At 43.0% G+C, this 22529-nt stretch overlaps 2 long non-coding RNA genes across 5 annotated transcripts in view; one reads left to right on the top strand and one right to left on the bottom strand.

Moving 5' to 3' along the window:
• The window catches only part of LOC110310163, a 212578-nt gene that overhangs the window by 3880 nt on the left and 186169 nt on the right, over positions 1 to 22529 (bottom strand). For all 4 annotated transcript variants that reach the window (XR_003834958.1, XR_003834956.1, XR_002379818.2 and 1 more), the window contains 2 exons: positions 3254 to 3381; positions 2995 to 3124 (listed from right to left, as the gene is read on the bottom strand). This is a non-coding gene — a long non-coding RNA (uncharacterized LOC110310163). The remainder of the gene's footprint in view (positions 1 to 2994; positions 3125 to 3253; positions 3382 to 22529) is intronic.
• Positions 179 to 6486, top strand: LOC110310165. Its single transcript, XR_002379820.2, has 3 exons — positions 179 to 239; positions 4946 to 5122; positions 6425 to 6486. It is a non-coding gene; the product is annotated as an uncharacterized LOC110310165 (long non-coding RNA).

Raw genomic sequence — 22529 nt, 5'->3', positions numbered from 1 at the left:
TGGCCCTGAGCTACATAGAGGGGGAATACCCTATAACTTAGGTTTCAGGAGAGAAAAGCCTACCCAATGAGTCATAGTGGTTTAGAATTTCCTCTGGGCCATTCTTGTGGCTCTCTGTAGGGCTTGGGATGTGTCATCAAGGTCTAGAACACCTGAACATTCTCTTGTGAAACAGAACCTCCTGGGCTTTCGTGGTCTCTCAAGTCTTGTCATAGACTCATGAGATGACCTATCAGCAGGTGAGGGGAGACTTGAAACACAAGGTGAAATATTCCCAGTGGGTGTGGTTTTACATTTTTGGTGTTATTTTGCCAAATATTTTACCCTTCACCGTACCAGGCACATATAGGTCTTGTCTTTGAATCTTCACATTTGTGTGGAGTGAATCTCAACATGCAGTGGCTATGGAAACCAAAAATGGGAGAAGGATGACATAACGGAAGGAGACTAGAGAAGCATAGGCGATAAGAAAGTAGACATGGAGAATAGCAAGAATAGAAAGATGTAAGCAGAGGTGGGATGGGACATGGGGGAAATAAAGAGACAGGAATTAACCAAAACAAGTGTATGCAAAAACCATATGGAAACCTACCACACTAAGTCAATTCCAAATACAGTTAAAAAAATTAAAAAGGTTATGTCACCTATGTCGCCTAATGCTGCTTTAAAAGCAATGGGTTGTTAAAAGCACCATGACAGATGTGAGAGCTATCACTATGTGCTCCTTGTTAAGGAAGCTCTTGGCATTGCTACTGGCTGCTCACCAGAACTAATTAATACCGTTGCTGAAGACATCACATACTGCAGTTAGGAGATAAAAGAGGAGTCAAGCTGGAAGTGAGGTGGAAACTTGCTCTCTGTTGGATGTCTTTCATAGTGCTGTGGAAGGCTGCTCTGCCAATGGCTGAGAAAGAGAAGACAGCTCTTTTACCATCTGTGACCCCTATGAATCTGCCTGTTAAGATGCAACCATATGGTACAGTAACGGTATGACGGATACAGTGGTAACCAACTACTCCCTGACTGGACTTGAAACCTGCTTCAAAGAAGGTCCATATCACTCAGGTCTTAGGCTACACAGGGAACTTTACTACAATTATTTCATTAAAGTGATATGGAGTCAAGCTGCTTTTTAAGCATGCACATGCATGTGCATGCACACACACACACACACACACTAAGAGACAAATGGCATGCCTGTCCTTAATCAAAGAAGTTTCTCTGCAATGAACTGTGGTAAATGCACAGATTCTTGCTTTTCAGAGGGTGCTGAGAATACATAATTGTTGAGTACTCAGTAGAATAACAACATTATCCCCCAAGGCTCAGAGAATGTCCCAGAAGATAGTGTAGAAAGGATGTAAAGCCAGAAGATACAGATAAGGGTTGTGATTGCCATTGTTTGGGCATGACACACACATTGCAATCATGATCTCACAGCTGCTGTGGTTGCCTACTCTGGTCCTTCCAAAACTTGGCCTATCATCAGTCCATCATGGATATGTGAGAGACTCCACAGACCATATCCTACCCTGCTGAAATATTGGACACTGGTAGATTCCAGGAGAAGAGCAGACATTGTCTTGAGTTATATACCCACAAGTGGACCCACCAGGCTCCAGTGGATAGTTGGAAATTTGTGGCTACACAGACAGAAAGACAGAACTGTTTAAACAGAGTGGAAAACATACACAGCAAAGTAATCTGCTCATAACTCGGCCGTTCTCTGTGTGATGTATACATAAATACAAAAGAAAGGCCTGCAAAGATGTGCTCCAAAGCAGAGATGAGGATGAGGCAACGGTCAGCAAAGATGCTTGAAAAGCACCTCCACCTTCTTGAAAAAGTTCTAAGATGAACACACTCATTCAATAGTTATATAATAAAATACCAACTTTTTAAAAAGGAGAATATAGAAGTCGTACTTTGAGAACTCATCCATCCATCCATTCATCATGCAAGCATCGATTCTAAGGTAGGCATGTGACGGGAGACAATAGAGTCCTGGTCCACAAGCTGAGGTCTTAACTTTCAGGGAGCATGAGCTAGGCTACCTCTCTGCAGTTCATGAATTAAAGAAGATAGAGTTAGCAATACAAAGAAAGTGATCTCAGGCCAAAGATGGCTCAGAGGGTAATATACTTTACTTTTAATACCTAATGACCTGAGCTGTATTCCAGAACCCACAGCGGCAGGATTTGACCTCATCTGTGCTGTGACATGTGAGCATACACACACACACACACACACACACACACACACACACTGCACACGTATACACATATACTTGGATATATAAAAACAGAAAAAAAAAATGAAAAAAAAATTTCCATTTTATGAGAAATGTAGCCATCAAAACAGGATCTCCACTAAACTCTGTCATGGCTGCCATTTTGAAATAGCATAATTATGGCCAACAGTTAGCTGAAGAACAAATCTGTGCAATTTGGAAGGAATTTCCATTGCCTTTGGCTTTAGTTAGTATGCCAAGAGATACCATGATATAAAGGATAGCTTGCAGTTTCTAAACATTTGATCCTATAAAGAAGAGGGTTGCTTTCTTGCTTCATACATTGTGTCTTTGGTTGTTTTTTATTAGCACATAAGGCCAGAGACACCAGGCTAGACCAGGGATGGCCACTATCAAAACTGCTTCTATGATTTGGGTTTCTAACAACAGCTCACGGGAAATCTGCACTGTAAGAAAATGATAGCTATACAAACCTCCAAATAGTAAAAACATGAACCATTTGAACTGAATTGCCTAAAAGCTGAAATTGAGTGCAAATAATGCCTTGTAGCAATGGCTATAATTACCCTAATGGGATCCTTTGAAGATGGAGGCAGTTCAACAAGTGAGTTTAATTGAAAATAAAATTTCCAGACTACTATTCCATCCAACTAAATTGAAAGAGGACAGCTCAGCCAATGACCAGAGCCCTGTAGAAAGTATTGAATATGGTGGGAGATGCCTAGGTAGGGGAGGGGAAATACCTTCTTCACTCTTCTCAGGATTTCTAGGCACCTTTCCCAGTCTCAGGAATCTTCTAAGTCTTCTGCAGAGTGTCTCATTCTCTTAGGGTCAGTATCATGGCTGGATCTATCACCTGAGCAAGTCTGTCTCCTACAGGGGAAAAAAAAGGTCTGAAAAAGGAATCTAGGCTTAGAAGATCAGGAGAAAAGACACCAGTCATCCAACACCTTGTTTAGTATCATCTCTGGGTACACTGCATTCTGGCAAGTACACACTTACCTACCAGCTCTGGAGAACTCAGCTGTCTTATAGGATTGCCTCCGGCATGAAGACTTCCATCTTTGCTATTTATCGTCTGTGTGACATCTGCTGAGTTACTTGGCATCTCTTAAGTCAATGCTTCTCATCTGAAAAATTAAAACAGGAGTACTGTTATCATCACATATCCCAGGATACTGAGGAAGATGAGCTGTGTACACAATCACTTGGTGCTCTAGACAGTGTAGATACCATGTGAGGAGTGTTGAGTAGGGAGACCAGGGTCTTCCTTGACACTAGAATAAGTCTGTGAACAAGCAGCATCCTTGGGGCCTTGGAGCCTATAAAAGGCTCCAAGGCCTCAAGGCCTATAAAAGGCTTTATTTACAGAATTCAGCTTGGCACAGGAGGTGTTTAATGGGTCCTCCTGTGTCTGATATGAGTCTTCCCCCAGGTATATGGTTCTGTATCAGGTGATCACCAGAAGTTGAGTAAGTCTTGGAAGCATTAGTCTTCATGGTTAATGGCAGAGATGGTGTGCGTGTGTGTATGTGTGTGTGTGTGTGTGTGTGTGTGTGTGTGTGTGTGTGTGTAAAAGTATGGCTGAGAATGAATGCATTTTCCTGCTGAAGAGAGTGAGGATGCTAGTCCCTGTAATACTTTACCTCTTAAGAACCAGAGTGAGTACGATGCTAAAAAGATCATCTTTGGAACCAGGTGCTCTGGGCTTTAATTGTGGCTCTGATAATCAGAGGTGTCTGGTATTTGGTAAGTTGACTCTTCTGAGCCTTTCTGCTTCTCCACTTTTTAAAAGATGATAAAAAGTATCTAATATTTGGATGTATTCTAAGCCATTTATGTTATTAACCCACTGAGTACTTGAAACACACCACTATTATCTGTGGTGTGCAAAGAAAGCCAAGGGATATCTCTGTGAGGGTACTTGCTTAAAGCCACCCTGCTAGTAAATGCCAGAAGTAACATTCTTTTTAACTGAGCCTTGTGGGTGCCAAGCAAGCACTCTGCTACCGAAGCAGATTCACAGTGTGGAAGCAGGTTTCTTATTGGAACTTAGGTTTTGTCATGACACAGACAGACTCTTAGAAGATTGTCTGGAGACTTTTATGAGAAGATGGGACTGAAGCAGCCACCAAGCCACCTGGCAGAGAGCAAGTACTCAACAAACTTTAGCAATTGGTGGCACTTGAGTGGTCTTCCCCTTTGGTCAGACAGAAAATGCAAGGATTACCAGAGCATCCATGTGGTGGGTAGGAAGTGGAAGCAGCTACCTACAGAGATCCTAGCCCCTGACAGGTGTTCTTCCCCGCCTGTTGTGGCACAGGGCCAGAGTTGTGGTGTTCTGCCCTTGAAACTTTCTGTTGCATTCTCTCATTGGGGACACGCAGCAAACTCAACTTAAACAGCTATGGTGAAACAGGTCAGATGTCTGAGTGGTATGAAGAATTTCTAAAGAACATTAAGTTTCTCAAACGAGCCAGACAGATCTAATCCCAAATGGTAATTGGCAGGTACCCCATCAACATATCACTCCTGAACTCCAAAAATGGTTAATCATACAGATGTGGGGAAGATTGCTAGCACAGGGAAGGCAGTGTGCACCTCTCAGAAATTGACCACAGTGGACAACTGATGCAGACTATTGGTTGCTGAGCAGCCTCTGCCCACTTGTTTATTTATTTATTTTTTTAATAGGTTTGGGACAGACAGGGATGTGTTCAAAAGAACTATTTGATAATCAGAATGGTGAACCCTGGCATCAAGCAACCACAGCAATCCTGTCATCTCCGATGGGGACCGGTTGGTAGGACACCTGGCACAAGCTACGAAATAACCCAGATTAGGCGAAGTCTATAGGGAATTTCTGCAAAGGTTGGTCTTCTCTAATAAGATAGTCTGCCTACCTGATATCTCTTTTCACTAGAGAGTCTCCCCCTCCCCCTTTGGCAAGTAAGATGTGCAAAACAAGAAGCAACCCAGAGCCCTGACATGATCATCATGGTAAATACACATCTTATCATACCAGGTACCTGTGAGGCCATGGGGAAACAGAAACCACTGAGCATGGCTGATAGAAGTGTAAGTTAGTACAGTCATTCTGGAAAAGAGTATAACAACACTCATGAAATGAAAGGTGGCTGCAAGTTATGAGTCATTCACCTCATTGTAGGCTCCGCACCAGAGAGAGGCTCCCACAGTCCCCAGCACGGGGATAGGGTGCTCATCATAAAACTAGACTCAGTCAGCCAGCGTCCATCAACAGGGAATAGAAGAAGACAGGAGAAGAATGTCAGCCAAGGTCAATGGCAGATAAGTAGGCCTCTCATATGAATCCAGGGTACCCAAAGCACTCAAACTGAATTACTATGGATTTAAATAGTTCATTGGTTAGAACCTTGGTCCTCCCTGGGGTAAGGTTGAAAGATGGTGAGAACATTAAGAGGTAGGAGAAGGATCATGAAATGTCCTTATAATCATCTCACAGCAGCTGGGAATGCCTGCTCTGAGCCTGCACAAGGCAGGATCTATAGGCAACTATTGATGGATGCAGGAGGGTGTCCTGAGCTCCATCTCTGGATTCTCAGGGAGGAGAATCATTAGGCTCAAATGAGTACCTATTGGCCAACCAACAGCACATCAGAGTTCCGTATCTGTGGTTACTCAGCTGCCCAAGATTAAACTCAGGGTACCACAAAAGAAAGCAACAGCAAAAACATAAACATCGGGGAGAACCTGTCAGGAGGGAGAAGGAGCATTCATAGGGATGGGAAGAAGATAAAAGAAGATGGAATCACGGGCAATGAGAGTGTATTGCATACATGGATAAGATTATCAACACAATTAACAACAAAAAATCCTTTTAAATTATATATCCAGAGCTATAACTCACAAGTGATTCTAAATCTAGTCAACTTGACAACAAGAACACAAGGCTAAAGTACTCTGTGTCCTGCGGTGACTTATACATTCTTTTCCTCAAGTGCAGGGAGATTGGGTCTCAGCAAAAACCAAGGTCATCCTCCCCACCCCGGACTGTATATCAAAAGCTTAAGCAGGAAAGGAATCATGAGGAGCCAGAAAAGCCAGATGTTCCTGGTGACTGGTGACCACTGTAGTCATCACCAATTCATCGTGCAGAGACAGGAAGGGACCTAATATTTCTCTCCCTTTCAGTGTAGGCTCAGGTATCTCTGCATGCCAGCAAGCTTCCTGGATTATCACTTGCTAATAACAAAAGGACAAGGACTAAAAGGACCAGGGGAGGCAATTTAGGATGACGGATGCATCATGGAAGTGCCCAATAAATGGAAGACCAAAAACCCAGCTGTGTTGTAGCTTCTGTGTAAGCATGACTCTGCTCCCATTCTATAAGGGTAAACACAGTTGGCAAAACCATGACTCATAGTCTGTTGAGCTCCACCTCTATCCTCCAAAAACAATGTTCACTTCCACCTGAGGTCAAGTTCAAGATCCTGATTGGCAAGAAGAGTTTCCGACACAGCAATGGGCAATGCCTAAAGACTGAGCAACACTGCCAGGAACACGAACCAAGGGAGGAAATAACAAAGCACCGCCGCCTAGATGTTTGCTGTCACTAGTCCCACCTCTGATCAGTGATTGACAGACACCATCTCCATCAGCTAGCTTTCTTTCCTATGAGACTGAGTCTCAGGTATCCCTAGCTGGCCTGACGCTTGCTGTATAGCCCATGGACTATGATCCTCCTCCTCCTCGAGTGTTATACTAATAAGTATCTGCTACCAAGCTCAGTTTTATACATTGCTAGGGACCAAACCTTAGGCTACATATGTGTGTTAGTTAGGTGGCCATCCTGGCAACTAAACCAGATCAGTTCAATGAGCAATCATAATTCATCCAGAGGACATAGATTTTGTCTAATCTTATTTATAAATCTGACAGATCAGATTATATGTATCAAGAAGGACACAATGTTATGAAGTATATTATTTATGAAATGATGAGATCTAGCCAGTTAACATACCTATTACCTCATATGGCTCTCATGTTTGTGAAAAGAACACAATATCCATTCTCTAAGCAGTTTTCAAGACTTTAATATACTAAGAACCATATTTATTCTTCCTATTGAATTTTGTGTCTTTAAATATATATATATATATATATCTCACAGATTTCTCACTCTTCCAGTCTACCCACTGATAAACACCATTTCATATTCTATTTCTGTGAGACCACCTCTTTCCTAATAATCTATGAGTAAAAAGCTGGGATGTTGTTCATCTTTCTGTACCTGGTTCAAGATGTGAGAACATATACATTTAATACAAACACACACACACACACACACACACACACAAACACAGAGAGAGAGAGACAGAGAAAGACAGAGACAGAGACAGACAGAGAGACAGAGACAGAGAGAGACAGAGAGATAGAGAGATATGAGCATATGCTTTTTTAAGTCTCTGTAGAGATTAGAGATGCCAGTGACAGAATCATATAACCTATACTACTTGCTAAGCACTGTTTTTAGACTATACATGACAGAATTAATGCAATTCTATCCAAAATTGTATAATACTTATTTTTTTAACTTGGATAATTAGGAGTGATTGTTCAGTTCTAATCTGTGAACTTGTATCAATTCATAAATGTTTTGCATATTCTAAGGAACCTCCCATCTCTATTATGCATGTTTCTTGCTGTGTGTTTCTCTGCCATACATACATTTAGGACTATTGTAGTCTGTGGAAGCTACCTCTTCTGTACACAGTTTTACCTTAGAAAACACATGAGCAAAACAGAATTGGCCTTCTTATCCACTGAGATGAAAAGGAAGAATGTGACATATATTCAGTAATAGAAAATAGTAATAGAAAATGATGAGAAATAGTTTTAAACTTTGTTCCAAAGGAAATGCCGCTAGGCTTCAAGAAGGCCCCTTCCCTACTGCAGGGGGCAGCTCTCTAGTACCCCATGACTTCTGCCAGGCAGCCCCTTGTTCACAGAGTGGAAAACAGCCTCTTTTGCTCCCCACTGGTGTTATTAAGGCTCCTATGGAGACATGGTTAATCATGCCAATTAAGAGCCTGTTTACACTTGGCCTTCACTGCCAGGTACAGGCCCTGTGTCTATGGCAAAGTGGGTAGATAAGCAACGAGTTGTGTCTGAAGATAACTAAATGTATCACCCCATTTTTTCCTTCAGTATTGTTTATATTCAGTGAAATATGCAACTGAATTTGACATATATTTACCAAAATGCATCAAACAACAATACAGAATATTCTCTACTTAGAAAACAGTTTGTTCTTTTCCTAGTTTACCTTCCCTTCCAAAAAGATGCAACCACTATACCTATTTCTAGTTTCATTTAGTAATCTGTCATGAGTTCAAACTTCATACAAAATAGCATGTTACATGATGAAGGTGAGCAGGAATAAGGAATGAGAGTAGGCAGTTCAAGAGAGACAGTAAAATACCAAAGCCATGCTGCAAAAGCTTGACAGATCTGCAAAAGATGCTGCAAAGACACGTCCAGTAAGCAGACCAAGGACTGCACTCCTAGGTATGTGTATAGTATGATAAATGAAAACAGAAGTCCATGAGAAAACATGCATAAGAGTAGTATATTACATATAAAACATGATATAGTTACAAAATGGAACCTTCTTCCATTGTATAAAATGAAGTCAAGACACTTAAATACGCATTGCAAAACTGTGCAAAGTGAGAGGCTAGTTCCAAAAGCATAGGATTTATAGAAAATGAATCCAGTAGCCCAGTCCACAGCAACAGGAGCCTCCCTGATGAGGGATAGAGAATAGAGAAAACAGAGAGAGGCCCAGAAACTTGGTAGCTAAAGGGCCCAGACATTTTTTTGAAGAAATGAATGTTTTAGGATTGGTAAACTCCATGGTATGTGACTTCTGTCTAAATAAAGCTGTTTGAAAAGAACATGTTTAGAATCCACCCATATGGAGACAGTGGTAATAGGTGGAGAAGCCATAGCAGTGCCATTTCAGAGAAAATTTAATGAGACAATTGCTTGGGATTGTGGCCTAAGAACTCCATGTCCCCAGGGAACCGAGTTGGCGTCCAGTAAGGTCTCTTTCCCATGAGAAGGCTCTGGGGTTTGTTTTCTTTCCCAGGGGGGCCCTTCCCTTTCTCCAGAGTCATCTAGTCCTGTCCTACTGTCCCCTGTTCCGGTTGGCTTCTTTTGTAAGGACAAACTGTGTCCCTGTGTTTAGCAGACTATCCTATAGAATGGGGAGGTGGGACGAGTCCATCAGAGAGGAAGATCAAGAACTATGTGGGACAGACAGTTTTGTGCTATTGGTAGTGATATTTTATTCTGTGTTGACACAGGGTCTCATATATTGCAGGCTGACCTTAAACTCCCCAAGTAGCAGAGGATGACCTAGAACTTCTAACCCTCCTAAATCTACCTCCTCAATGATGAGAATATTTGGTTTATGTCTGGTTTGGTACTGGGGCTCAAACCCAGAGCTTCAGTATGCTAGGCAAGCAGTATATCAACTGTGCTACAGCCATAGCCCCAAGAGGGCAAGAGGTCTAAATTTAGATCCTGCCAGTCACTAATGAAATACTTTATCTCTTTCTGCCTTACCTCAAAAGACCAACGCCCTGACCTATGGTTCAAAGATCTAAAACCCAGCCCTGGGAATGTACCCAGGGCTACCATTTCTATGGTGTGTGATTTTAGTCAATATTTTACCTTCCTCAGGCCTCACTCACTAATCTATGTACCAAAGATTATGTTAACACCCACATGCTACTGAAGTGCATAAGTTTATATGGGCAGATTTTTTTTTTTTAATAAAAGAGTCTGAGAGTATTTGGGGCATCCTTTTGGCCACTTGTGTTATATGGCAGCCAACAGATTTTAAAAGATCCAGGTGCATTCCAATAGTTCACTATTTATATATTTTGAACTTTCTATCTCCATTTCATGTAATTTCCATGCATCACAAACTACTATCCTTTTGATATTTTCTTTTGATCCATGATTTAAATCTGTAAGCTCTGTGAGATGGATCATGCCTGTAACCCTAGCATTCAGGAAGACTAGAATATCCAGACCATCAGACTACCCGGGGGACTTGAGGCCAGCCTGAAAGGCATGAAACCTTGTCTCAAACAATAAGCAAATAAATACTAAATAGATAAATAAATAAACTTATTTGTCCAATCAAGGATTGGACAAATCAGGTGACTGGCAGTTCAGAGCTTACAGTACCTGACTCACAGTAAATACTATTCTGTCTAACTACTGAGTATTCACGGTATGTTGAATTGTGTGATATATTCCTCATAGTTCACAAACTTCATCATGTGGCGCATCTAAGAGAATCATGATTGTTCATCACAGTGGGGAGGGTTCAATCATCCTAAAGGGCTGAACAGAAACTTGGAGAAATATGAAAGGCTTTACCACTACAGGTTGTTCATGGTTAAAACCGAGGCCCAGGGAACCTGTGGTGATGTAACAGAAACATGCATGGCAAAGTTAGAAGAATTTATTGTGTACTTAGTAAAGGGCCTATTTATGATCTACCACCATATTACATAGATTAGATAGATAGATAGATAGATAGATAGATAGATAGATAGATAGATAGATAGATAGATAGATAGATAGATGATAGAGTCATACACTCATGCAGTTATTTAATTGGTTACTTCTAAATGATGCATATTTTTAGCTTTCCCTGAGAAGTATTTATTGCTTTGTATAACAAGTTAAAACTATTACACAGGCATTCAATGGAAAGAGGTAAGGCGCTCTTGTTTGCTGTCTGTTGCCATGACAAACCATGATTCAAGCATCTTATAGGAGAAGATTTGTTTCCTCTTACAGGTACAGTCCATCATTAAGGGAAGCCAAGGCAGAAATCTAAAGCAGAAACCATGGAGGAGTGCTGCTTACTGCCTCATGCTTAGGCTCATGGTCACCTGGCTTTCCTACACAACCCAGGCCACCCTACGCAGGGATGCTGCTGCCCTCCCACGTCAATCGTTGATTAAGACAGTCTCTCTTGTTTTGAGATTGCCACGGGTCAATCTAATCCAGTTCCCTCTTCCAAGGTAGATATATAAGATAACTGGCACAAATGCTTAGACTGATGAATTGGGGATTGCTGTTCATTAATTCATCTAGTGCATCTTTTTGAAAGAACTATGGCAAAGTCTGGGACCACATTACACACTGGAGAATCCTGAGAGATAGGGACAGAGACATTTTTGCTTTTAGAAGAAAGGGTCATCAGGCCAAGTCACCGTCCACCCAAGAATACAAATGTTCCATTAATAAGGTGCTTGCATAGGGGACCACCAGATCACAAGGAGCTGTGCAGTCTTACCTATGACTTGAATATGGGTTAGGCTTCTGTATCCTCATACCCAGCTGCTAAACAGAGGGATTTCTGGCATCCTTGTGGAGACTGGGAATTTGAATTGCAGCTGGGCAGAAGATTTTTTTTTGTATGCAAGGGAGGGGGATGGATAACCTGTGTGGGAACTGAGAGGATATGCTTGAGTTCAGAAACCATCCTACCTACCAACTGCATCCTTCCCCATACACCAGATGGGAAGACATAGTATCTAGATCCGAATCCCTTTGTGAAGAGGGACTTACCAGAAGGAATTTTAATCATGATGGATGCTAAACTGCAGGGTAGAAAACAAGTTTACAAAACAGAACGTGGTATAGAGAAAGAGAGTGAGCTACAGGCTGTCTGTCAGGCTACCATGCCTTGTAGGGAGAGCACACGCCTTTTCATGTGTCTCTGAATGAAGACTGCACCCAAGCGGCTCATGACTTTCTGACTCTTGTTTGTAACCCCAAGATTGAACTGTACATTTTAAACTGGACACAATTTCTCTGCAGGACTTGTTCACCACATTTAAGAGAAGGCTTTAGGGCCTCTTTGGCTTTGTACTTCTGGCCTCGGGAGCAGTGGGAAGGTAAGGTGCTGGGGTGGTGGCAGAGTGTCAATCTAGCTCTGTGCCCTTTGGAAAGTTCTTTGTTGTCTCCTGGCTTTGGGATCAATAATATCCCTCTGCAGCTGCAGGGACAGCAGTAGACAATCTGCTCACTAGACAGGCAGGGGAAGGCCACAGGGAACTTACAAAGCATTTAGAAGCTGTGCCATCGGGGAAGAGGCTCATGATGAACAGAGGAGCTTTGGCGTTCTGATTACTATTAGCTAGGAAGGTACAATAAGGGTGTTTGACTCTTACAGGGATGAAGGAAAGCAGGCGAGAGTGACCAAACAGGAAATGGTGACATGCTATGTCCAGAAAGCTCATGCCTGCACATACATAGAGCACATTCAATTTTCCTGGGTGGTGGGGGAATGAATAAATGAAGAGGGGAGGAGGATGCTCGCAGAAACCACAGGCTGTCAGGAGAGAAGCAACATGGTATGCATTCCCAGCAAAATCCCCTTGAACTCTGGAATATTAGCTTCTAAGTCTGATTTTAGGGGTAAAGGGCCTAGAGTACACCCAGGAGAAATGTGTATGGTATCAAGATGTGATATGGTTCAGATGCTTCCCAAAGGCAGGCCTGGGAGTCTCTTGTATGGTTACTCAGTGGTGGGGAGTCTCAGGAAATCACCATTCACGATTCCACCGAGCACTATCTCTCAGTCCCAACTTGAAAATTTCCTCAGAGGACACCAGGATGATCTCACAGTAAGGCAGGCAGGGACTCCTCTTTATACTGTGATATATCAGTAGCAGAGAAATACCCTTATGAATTATACAGTAAATAAAATGAATATTCATATATGATACATATACATCCCTATATATACTTAATGCTTATATGCAGACACACATATACATACATACCATATATATACACACACACATATATATGGGTGTATACAAATGCATACTTATATTCACATTCTTGCAAGCATAGACATTCTCCCAAGTTCCCCACCTTCCATACACCTTTTTTAGTTATTTTTTATATAACCTCTATTGTAAAGCTATTATAACACCAAATCCCAAGTAAGGATACCCCAGGCATGGAAGAAATGAGAGCTTGGACTAAGGGCACTTACTGATCAATAGCAGAAACCAGATAGAAAGACAGGCAGCTAGCTACCAGAACCCAAAAGTATCTGTCTACTTTCTGATGGCAATACCATAAAAGCCCATGCTGGAACCCCACAAGCCTGGGAGCTGCTGTTTCCTGATTCTTTTCCTTTCCCTACTTATACCACCCTGTGTTCACCCACAAGTGGTTAACATAGCACTCCAGGATTCATACCCTTGCCCCAAATCTGAAGGTAGTTGTTCATGCTGTAGCCAGCTACTCAGCAGAATACAAACCAGTCAAAGTCATGCTTGCTGGATTTTGTTTTCTTGTCCCACAAAAGCCAGCTATTTCCTTCAAATTGATATCAGTCAGGTCAGGAAGTTTCTTTTTCCCTGAAATCCATTGTGTGGGGGAAGATCAGAGGGTCTCCTGGCTGCCAGATCATCATGGACAGATAGAAGTTGGATGTCCTTGGTCTTGCCATGTGGCCCCTCTGAGGCAGCTCAGTTAATCGCTAATATGGTACATTTTTACCTATCAAGGGACATCCTAAGCAACATGACACCCATCACGATTACGCATGATAAGTATCACCAATCCAAGTGTCTCTGCTTTGCATCAAAGGCACCTAAGAATCTTATATGACTTTGTTGTGTCTCATAAACCCACTGCTTGTAGTGCCTGACAGGCAAAAGACCATACCTGTTTCCTAGCAGCGATCTTTCCAGTAAAACAAATTCTTCTTAAAGGGGATGTGAGGGGATCATCAGAGGGCACTCCACCTCATTTTCCTGTCATAGATAAAATGTTAGGGCTTATAATAACAGGATGAATTGATAGAAATATAATACTGTGTATGTCCAGTGTGGGTTGTAGAAGCTAAAATAAAGACCACCTAACAATGCCTATGATCTAACCCCTCAAACCTGGGAATATCAGGTTACATGGCAAATGGGTATTTAGGAGGCAAACCGAACTAAAGCTGTCGATTTGTTTAAAATAAGGAGATGATTCTAGAGGATTCTGGTGGCCCCAGTTATGATCAGAAGGGGCTTCAAGGAAAGGAAGAGGAAAGGGCTGGGGTTGTAGTTCACTCAGTAGAGGGCTTCTTTATTATGTACAGAGACCTGAGCTTAATCTCCAGAACCAAATAACTGAGCATCGTGGTACACATCTGTAACCCCAACACTAGGGAGGTGGGAACAGGGAAACAAGAAATTCAAGGGCATATGATAACAAGCGCTTATTCTTCACCCTCCTGGCAGCTGGTCACCTAGGTGTTGGCTGATGTAAGCAGGGCTTGTGGAAAGGTTTCTACATTACACTCTATCACCAAAGGCCCCTTCTTACCATGACCGTGACAGAAGAGAAACCTTCCACACATTCTGTTCTCCAATTGGGCGATAAGACTATGCTTCCCATAGAGCACAAGAAGTCACATGGCTAAGTTCAAAGTCAAGGAAGGAAAGTACATTGTGTCCAACATACTATGCCATCATGGAAAAGGTATGACTGCAGTCTTATGGGGGAAGGGGGTGTGTGTGCTGCAGTATTGTAACCACCAGTTCAAGCAACCACAGACAATCAGTCCTGTCAATATCTCACAGTACAGATGAGGAAGCTAGAACAAAATGAACTATAATTTCACCTAAATCATACTACTGGTATATAAGTGAACTAGCATTAGCAGTTGTGATGGTCAGTCTTAATTGTCAACTTCATGAGACCTAGAGAAGCCAAGGAAATAGGCTTCTGGGTATATACAAGGAATTCTCTTGACTGGATTGCTTGAGGTTTGCTGATCCATCTATTGTGGGTAGCACCCTTGGATTAGAAGCAAGGACTGAATGAGAAGGAAAAACTACAGATTGGATAGACGCTTCACCACACAAGTTCTCATTGCTGTGATTTCCCTACTTTGATGGACCGTAACTTGTGTTCTGAAATAAATGTTCTCTCTAGTAAATTAGTTTTGTCAGAACATTTTTTTTAAACCAAAGCAATAAGAAAAGAAGCTAAGACAGAAGGCAAGTAGGGAGATTGAGAATGATGGCTAAGAATTTACTTCTGCTAATGAATAGAGTTAAATCTGCATGACACTAAATGTTATTGAGACTGTGCATTGAGTCGGTGCATTGCTCTGGGTGGCAAAGATTCTCAGAAGCAAAGGAACAATACTCCAAGAGGAAGCAAGCCAATGGAAAGGCAGCCAGCTTGAACTGTTGCTTTCAGTGAGGCCATGGTCTCCCTTCCAGGCCTGGGGCCAAGAAGGTTCTGTGACTTTCCAGGGATGATTGTACAGCAAGTCCAACATCCAGATTGAGTCAGCTCTCCGTGGCTATAACAGGGCCAAATGTGCTTCTTCCCCATCTCCAGGGGCTGAATCTGCTGCTAAGGCAGGCTGGTTTATAAGAGGCCAGCACCTCTGTTCCTTTGAAGTCAGAAGGAGGTAATGAGGTGTAGAAGAGTGGAGGAAGAGACAGAGTCGTGGACAGAGGCAGAGCTGTGCCTGGGCACTGGAAGGCAGCTTGAGAGAGAATGGAGCCCTGGAGTGAAGTAATCCTCAGAAGCAAGCCTTACTGAGAAACTCTATTTCAGAGCACCCAGTTGGATTTCCTGGAAAGGATCAGAAGCCATCTCTGGGGCCTCTTTAGAATGCTCACAGGGCGGGAAAGCTGAGGGTAGGACACAGCAGTATCTCCACGTGAAAAAGCACCCACTGTCTGGAGGCTCAGAACGACCAGAGAACCCAAAATACGAAGAGACTTTGAATACTGTGGCTTGGGTCAGGAATCACCAAGATCTCTACATCACTTGGTCCTACAAAGAATGTCAGTGGCTAGTGTGACTTAAGGTAATGACACCTTAAGGCTGAACCAAAGGGCAGGGGCTTCCCTCTGTGTCTAACAGCAACTGGACTCTATTCCTTCTCCCTGTCAACAGGAATAAAGGTCATCCTATCCCTTGTAGCTTTCTCCCTTCCATCTACTCTTACCTGAGAAAAATATGGTAGCATTTTATTTAAACATGGCAACTTTCCCAACCGGTTTATGGCAGTCCTAAACATCCTGTACTGGATAAATACCATTGTTCCCACACTGGCCAAGGCTCAGTGAAGTTAGTTTGCTCACAACCACCAGCTAAGAACCTACAGTTCAACTCAGGTCTGCCAGATTCCTAACCTCTACTTCCTTATATTTTGCCAGGCTGCTATCTTTGCATCCAGGGCATAGACTGAAAGAGTGATGGGACAGTTGTCCTTTGATTCATGGATGAGCAGTAGCTGCTGCTGACAGCCACTTAGAACATTGTAGAGGGCTTAAGAGCAAGCATCCCAGAGCCAATTGAACTTCTGAATCTTGCTTTTACCATTTCTCATCTAGACTGGAGGGTGGAACACAGCAGTTAACCTCTCTCCCTAAGATGCTTCATCTGAGAAATGAATTCTACAATATCAACTGTACCGTGGCGGTCAGATGAGGATAAAATAATTTGGTGAGGAGGAAGAATTTATAATAGTTCCCAGCACATAGAATGAAAACGGTGCTATCATGTTTTGTTTTGTTGCTATGACTGCAGTGGTAGAGATTGACTTTATCCTTCAAAAGGTTTAAACATAATGGAGGAAGGCAGGAGTGAAACAAAAGCCACAGCATCAAGTTGAAGAATAGGAACTTCAGCATCTGTTCATCCCAGAAAGACCCATTGAAACATCATTCAACCACAAGGGCTAAAGAATCCAAATGAAGGGTTACAGGATCTTGGTAGAACAGAAAAGAAGAAGATGTACTTCAAAGGTCTTTTACATTTCATGAGATAACATTACACTGTCTCATATCAGCATAACCAGGGAAAGAGTTGCCTCCATTTGGAGGAGAAGAAAGAACCCTGAGTCTGACACAGACATCAAGCCTACCTTAATGAACTCCATTACGAGGCTAACTTCTACAGATCCAGGCTTTGGGTTATCATTAATGAAAATACCCTGCTGAACTTCAGTGTAGAATCAACCCTCATGGACTTGGGATTTAGCTTGTACTCCTGGACCTAGATCTTAAACTCTGCTTATTGACCCAGGCTTAGCCACAGAAAACTTACACTATGAATTTATCCAAATGACTCAAGGCTCCATGATGGCTCCCACAAACCCAATATGTAGACCCACCTACCCAATTATCTAGGCGCCAGAGTATCTTATCATATTTAGAGTTGTAGAAGTAACTTTACCCATAGACTTTACCAGCCAGCCTAACTATTCTCGATGGGAACTACTAGATGGTATCAGAAAAGAGCATGCCAACAAAAGTAAGCAAAGACCAAAAACATTAAAGGAAGAATCAAATAGAAATCTTGACACCAATACACAATTACCAAACTGAAAATTCTACAGGTAACTTCCACAGCGTACTTGATCCACTAGGAAAAGTAATGACTGAGTTCAAAGACATCTTAAACGAGTTGGAAGCAAAACAATGAATGGAGTACAGAAAGTTTCTAGTACATCATCAAGTAAGACAGGGGAAGGGCTGAAAAACATTGTAAAAAAAAAATCATAGAAAACATTTCATAACCAGGAAGGGAAATAAACTTAAAGCTAGAACCCCAATCTGGTTATAGTGAAGGGATTTTTACGAAGACACATTGTAATCAAAGTCTCAGAAGCCAAAGACATAGGCATCAGAAAACAGTAACAGAACTCTAACTTGCCATATACAGGTGAACTGTCATTCAGAATATCTGTAGACTCACCAGCAAATATCCTGAAAATTAACAGAGTGAGATGATACTGAAAGAATAACTGCCAGTCAAATATCTGAAAGCTCTCTCTGAGAAATGGAGGGCACAGAAAAGCCTTCCTAGACAAATAGGAAGTTGGGGTAGGGCTACACATGGCAAGGCCTGTATTAAAGAAATGTTAAAGGAAGCCCTTCAAGTGGAAATAAAAGGACACTACCTAATAAGCACAAAGACACATGCATGCAAACCTCACAGCCACATAGGCAGCCCGAGGTGAAGGTGGACTTGGCAGAGGCACGGGTTACAGAAGCACAAATGCAAAATGAGAGGATCGAATCCCACAAGTCGAGAAAAATGCAGAGTGGAAAACAGGAAGTGAAACCTGGTTTTGAGGACTGACGCCTGACATGGGGTGGAGAACAGGAGGGTCAAAGGTGACCACACTGGCTTCATGGAAGGGGAGATGTTGATGGGACCCATAAATGCTATATCAAGAGCTGTGATTATAATCCTGAAGCTGACAGAGAGATGCTGGCTATATTTAAGTTGAAGAAGGGCATAGTCAGCCCTAGGCTTTCAGTATCTGTGCTTGGTCATTGAGAAGGGATATGAGAGTTGTCAAAATTGAGTATGACAAGAAAACCCAAAGCCCCAAGATAAGGTTGCTCGGAGAGAGAAGAGACAGATGGAAACGGAGATGTGGGGCTACCAGGAAAGAAGCAGAGGGAGAGGAACTGCTGATGGGAAGGGGTCCCGGAAGAAAGAAAACCACTTCTCTTTCCTTTTGATGAAGTAAGATTATTACTTGAGAGCAGAGCTGGACAGGACAGGACTAGACTTCCCAAAAATCAGGAAGGAAAGAACCCTGATCATGTGCCTTTTATACAAGTCACACTCCCAAAGCATGGGGTCAACCAGGTCCATGATGGTACCCCATCTGCAGTGAGCTTTTCCTCAGAACAGGTCTCAGGGGCTGCATAAAGTCTTTTCCTTCAGAAAGCCATGGCCTTGAAACTGAGACCCTCAAAGCTAGTCATGGGAGAGATGGAAAGATCTGACATCACTTCATCCTGCTACAGACAAAGAAACTGAGGCTTTAAGGGGACCATTTGGCAAGTATCACAAGGGATGGCACGTTCTGTGTAGACCTTTGGTGTAGATACGGCCTGAATTAGGAAAGGACCAGCAGTGTGTCAGAGGGAGAACAAACTCCAGGTCTGTCCTCCCGATAGAAGCTGAGCGTTTCACAGTTCAGCCACCCTGTGGATGCATCCATACAACTCAACTTCCAGGACAGAGCACAAGGCACAGAGCCTCTAGGAAGCTGACTTGGGAGGAGCATAGAAGCACTCCAACAGCTTGGTTTTAGTAGGAACAGAGATACTCTACCCTACAGAGCCATTGCATAGAAAGCCAGGCTTTGTCCATGCAGCAGAGGATTGCCTGTGCTCCTAGAAAGGGGAGCCTGACACAGGCTGGGGCTCCGCCTCCACCCAATGTTGGCCTGCATCATTATGAGGTTCCCCTCTTCCTTTCTCACTCTCCTCTGCCTAGTCGATATCAGAGCATCCACATGCAAAAATCTCTAAAGGACCCACTTCTGACAAGGCAAGCCTATCAGGCCTGGTTGTCATAAGAGATGAAGGCCAGCTGATGCCTGCAACAGCATCAGCTGTCCACTCCTGGGCATCAAGCCCTTCCCACCACCCACCGTGCCAGCCCAGGACATAGAGGTCTGGCAGCCATTGAAAAGAAAAGCTCCTATCTCTGACTCCTCAGCGCCTCTGATAAGAAATGTCATCCCTTGCTGGGTAATATTACTCTGCTAGATAAGGATCTCTATCTCCTCCAACATATGGCTCACTGCAGAACACAGGGTCTGCTGGAGCAGGATAATTTATGCGCTTAAGCTGCAAACCCTGGGCAGTTTGAGAAGTGCATCGAACAAAAGAAGAGTCAAATTATAACCTCTTCTGACCTGGCCTTGGGATTCCTCCCTGAGCAATGACAGCAACCTCCTCCACTCTACACACAATAAGCACTTTCAACCTCCTGCAGTCTCTAAAGGGCATTTGCACCAGCGTTATCAAGGCTCATCCTCACCAGGACCTCCAAAGACGCACTTTAGTCTTCTTTTGCAGATCAGGAAATTGAGATTCAACAAGGGTAAGTAACACGGCCAAGGTCACCCAGGCCAGCCGTACCCAGAGCACAGACTCAAACCCCAACAGATCTGACTCACCAGCACACTGTCAGATGGGGAGGCTGATCCAAGCCTCTGGGTTGTCTCTGCTTCAACAACTAAATTAATCAATTAAGTCAGATCTGCCCAGACTTAACTGGCAATGTCAGCTCTACACTGTAATCTCAAAGGTCCATTTCGATCATTCACTGCTCCTGATTTCTCTGAAGCCTGGGGAGGATGAGGAAGCCTTGTTGAGTCAAGATACTAAAGGAGAGGAAGGGGGTAGGGATGGGACCAGAAGAGGGAGAGAGGAGAGTGGGACTTAGATATTGGCTTCATGCACTCAAGGAGTAGAAGGTAGAAAGAAATTGCGGGAAAATTCTCTCTTCTCCATTCGTTCATTCATTCATTCGTATCCCTGGACAATCCATAACATGTCCATTCTGGCTTGGCCCTGGCAATATCACTGTATCTGTAAGCAGTGCTAGACTAGATTTCATGAAAGACTGACAGGTCAGCGAAGAGACAGAGATAACAGAACATGACAGGGGTAGTGTGTCTGCAGTAGATTGCATGGTTGATGTGGAGGACCGTGGCTGTGTGTTAAAGAGGAAATGTAAGTGAACCTCACACTCTGCTATTTTATGCCCTCCTTTAAAAAGGCCAAGTCATCATGGCTAAGATTGGTGCTATTCTTTAGAGTGATTATTTCAACCATGTTCTGCATTGCCTCCGAGATCCATTAGTAACTACAATTGAACAATTTTAATTGACAAATAAAAATTACACATATTTATGGTATATATAATTGGTATATGGTATATATAATATGGCACATTATATATATGTACATTGTAGAAGTCTAAATTGAACTAATTAATATATGCATAAGTCATACACTTTTCTTTCCAGCTGACTCTTTTAAATAGCTATATAGCATTTCATTTTATAAAGATGTCCCAATTTAATAACCACAGCTAATAAAACTGAAGAGAGAAGTTACCCAGCCCTTCGCTAGGCAATCTCTAGGAGCTACTTCAGCTCCTTAGGGTGGCAGGACCTAAGACATCTTTCAGATATCCTTCAGATACATGATGGATACAAGATGCGATTAATTAATAACAGACTCAAAACCATCTTGAGTTACCACATTTGTAGAATCTCTCTTTGGTCCATTTGAAAGTGAGGAAAGTAAGAAAGGAGAAACAAATTTAGTGTTGTGGGTGGGCCACTTATGGAAAAAAAGACTAAGATGGGTCAGGGTGGATGGCTGGTTCTAATTTCAGTCCCTTTTACTACTGTCATGTGACCTTGATGTCATTAGGGACCTCAGCTTATCCCACAGCAAAGAGGAATAAGAATGGACCTGTCAGACAACGTCCATATTTGAGATCAAGCTTCACGTTTGATAGCCACACGGAGGAGTTATGTAAGCTATTACCTAGGCCTCCTGCAACTGCAGAAAGTGAAGGAGACTCAGGTGCACTCTTCCATGAATTTTTACACAGGGGAGAGAGAGATCAAGGAGCAGTCATGCGGCCACATGAAAGTTTTCATCAGGCCCACCACACGGGTGTCAGCAAGGGGACCAGGTGGGGCCAGAGATAGGGCAGGAGCCCAGGGTGTGACAGAAGGCTGCCCAGGGAGACATTCAGATAGGCTATGCTATCTGTGAACAATAGAACCGTTGTCCTGGACCTGAATCTGACAAGAGGGGATAAGACCCCCGGAAACACAAGCCCAGATAACTAGCCAGGGTGGCCTCTCAACACCATCCCCAGACTGTCTGTTATTTCATTTATGCCATTCATTCATGCACGCTACAGTGTGTATCAAGCACATACCCAGAATTGTATTAGAAGGTAGGGATATGGTGATGAGTGAGACTCTTGGCCCCACCGTCAGGAAGCACAAAGATAAGAATGACTAGTAAGGACCCGTTAGCCTAACAGAGTATCCCAGAATACAATACCAGAACACATCCTCCTACTTTCAGAAAAAGGTCCAAACTAATGATGGGATAGGACAGGAAGGATGGAGGGGTGACTAGCCAGTGATGGTCCTAGAAGTCTCCAGGAGGCAGAAGAGGACCCAGTGGCTCAATGGCTCACTCCCTGTCTTAATGGCTCCCCTCTATACCCCACAGCTAGCAGCAAAAGCCAGTGTCAAGGGACCCCTTCTGGGATCTTCCCTTGTCTAGTTAGACATAGCACCTGGAGGCAGGTCCTTTAGACTTGGCCTGATATGCCAGCATCTATCTGGGCCGCAGCTCTCATGGATGGATGGACAGATGCACGGTAA

The sequence above is a fragment of the Mus caroli genome, chromosome 15, assembly GCF_900094665.2.
Source record: "Mus caroli chromosome 15, CAROLI_EIJ_v1.1, whole genome shotgun sequence".
Taxonomy (NCBI): Eukaryota; Metazoa; Chordata; class Mammalia; order Rodentia; family Muridae; genus Mus; species Mus caroli.
This window is presented reverse-complemented; position numbering and strand designations above follow the sequence as displayed.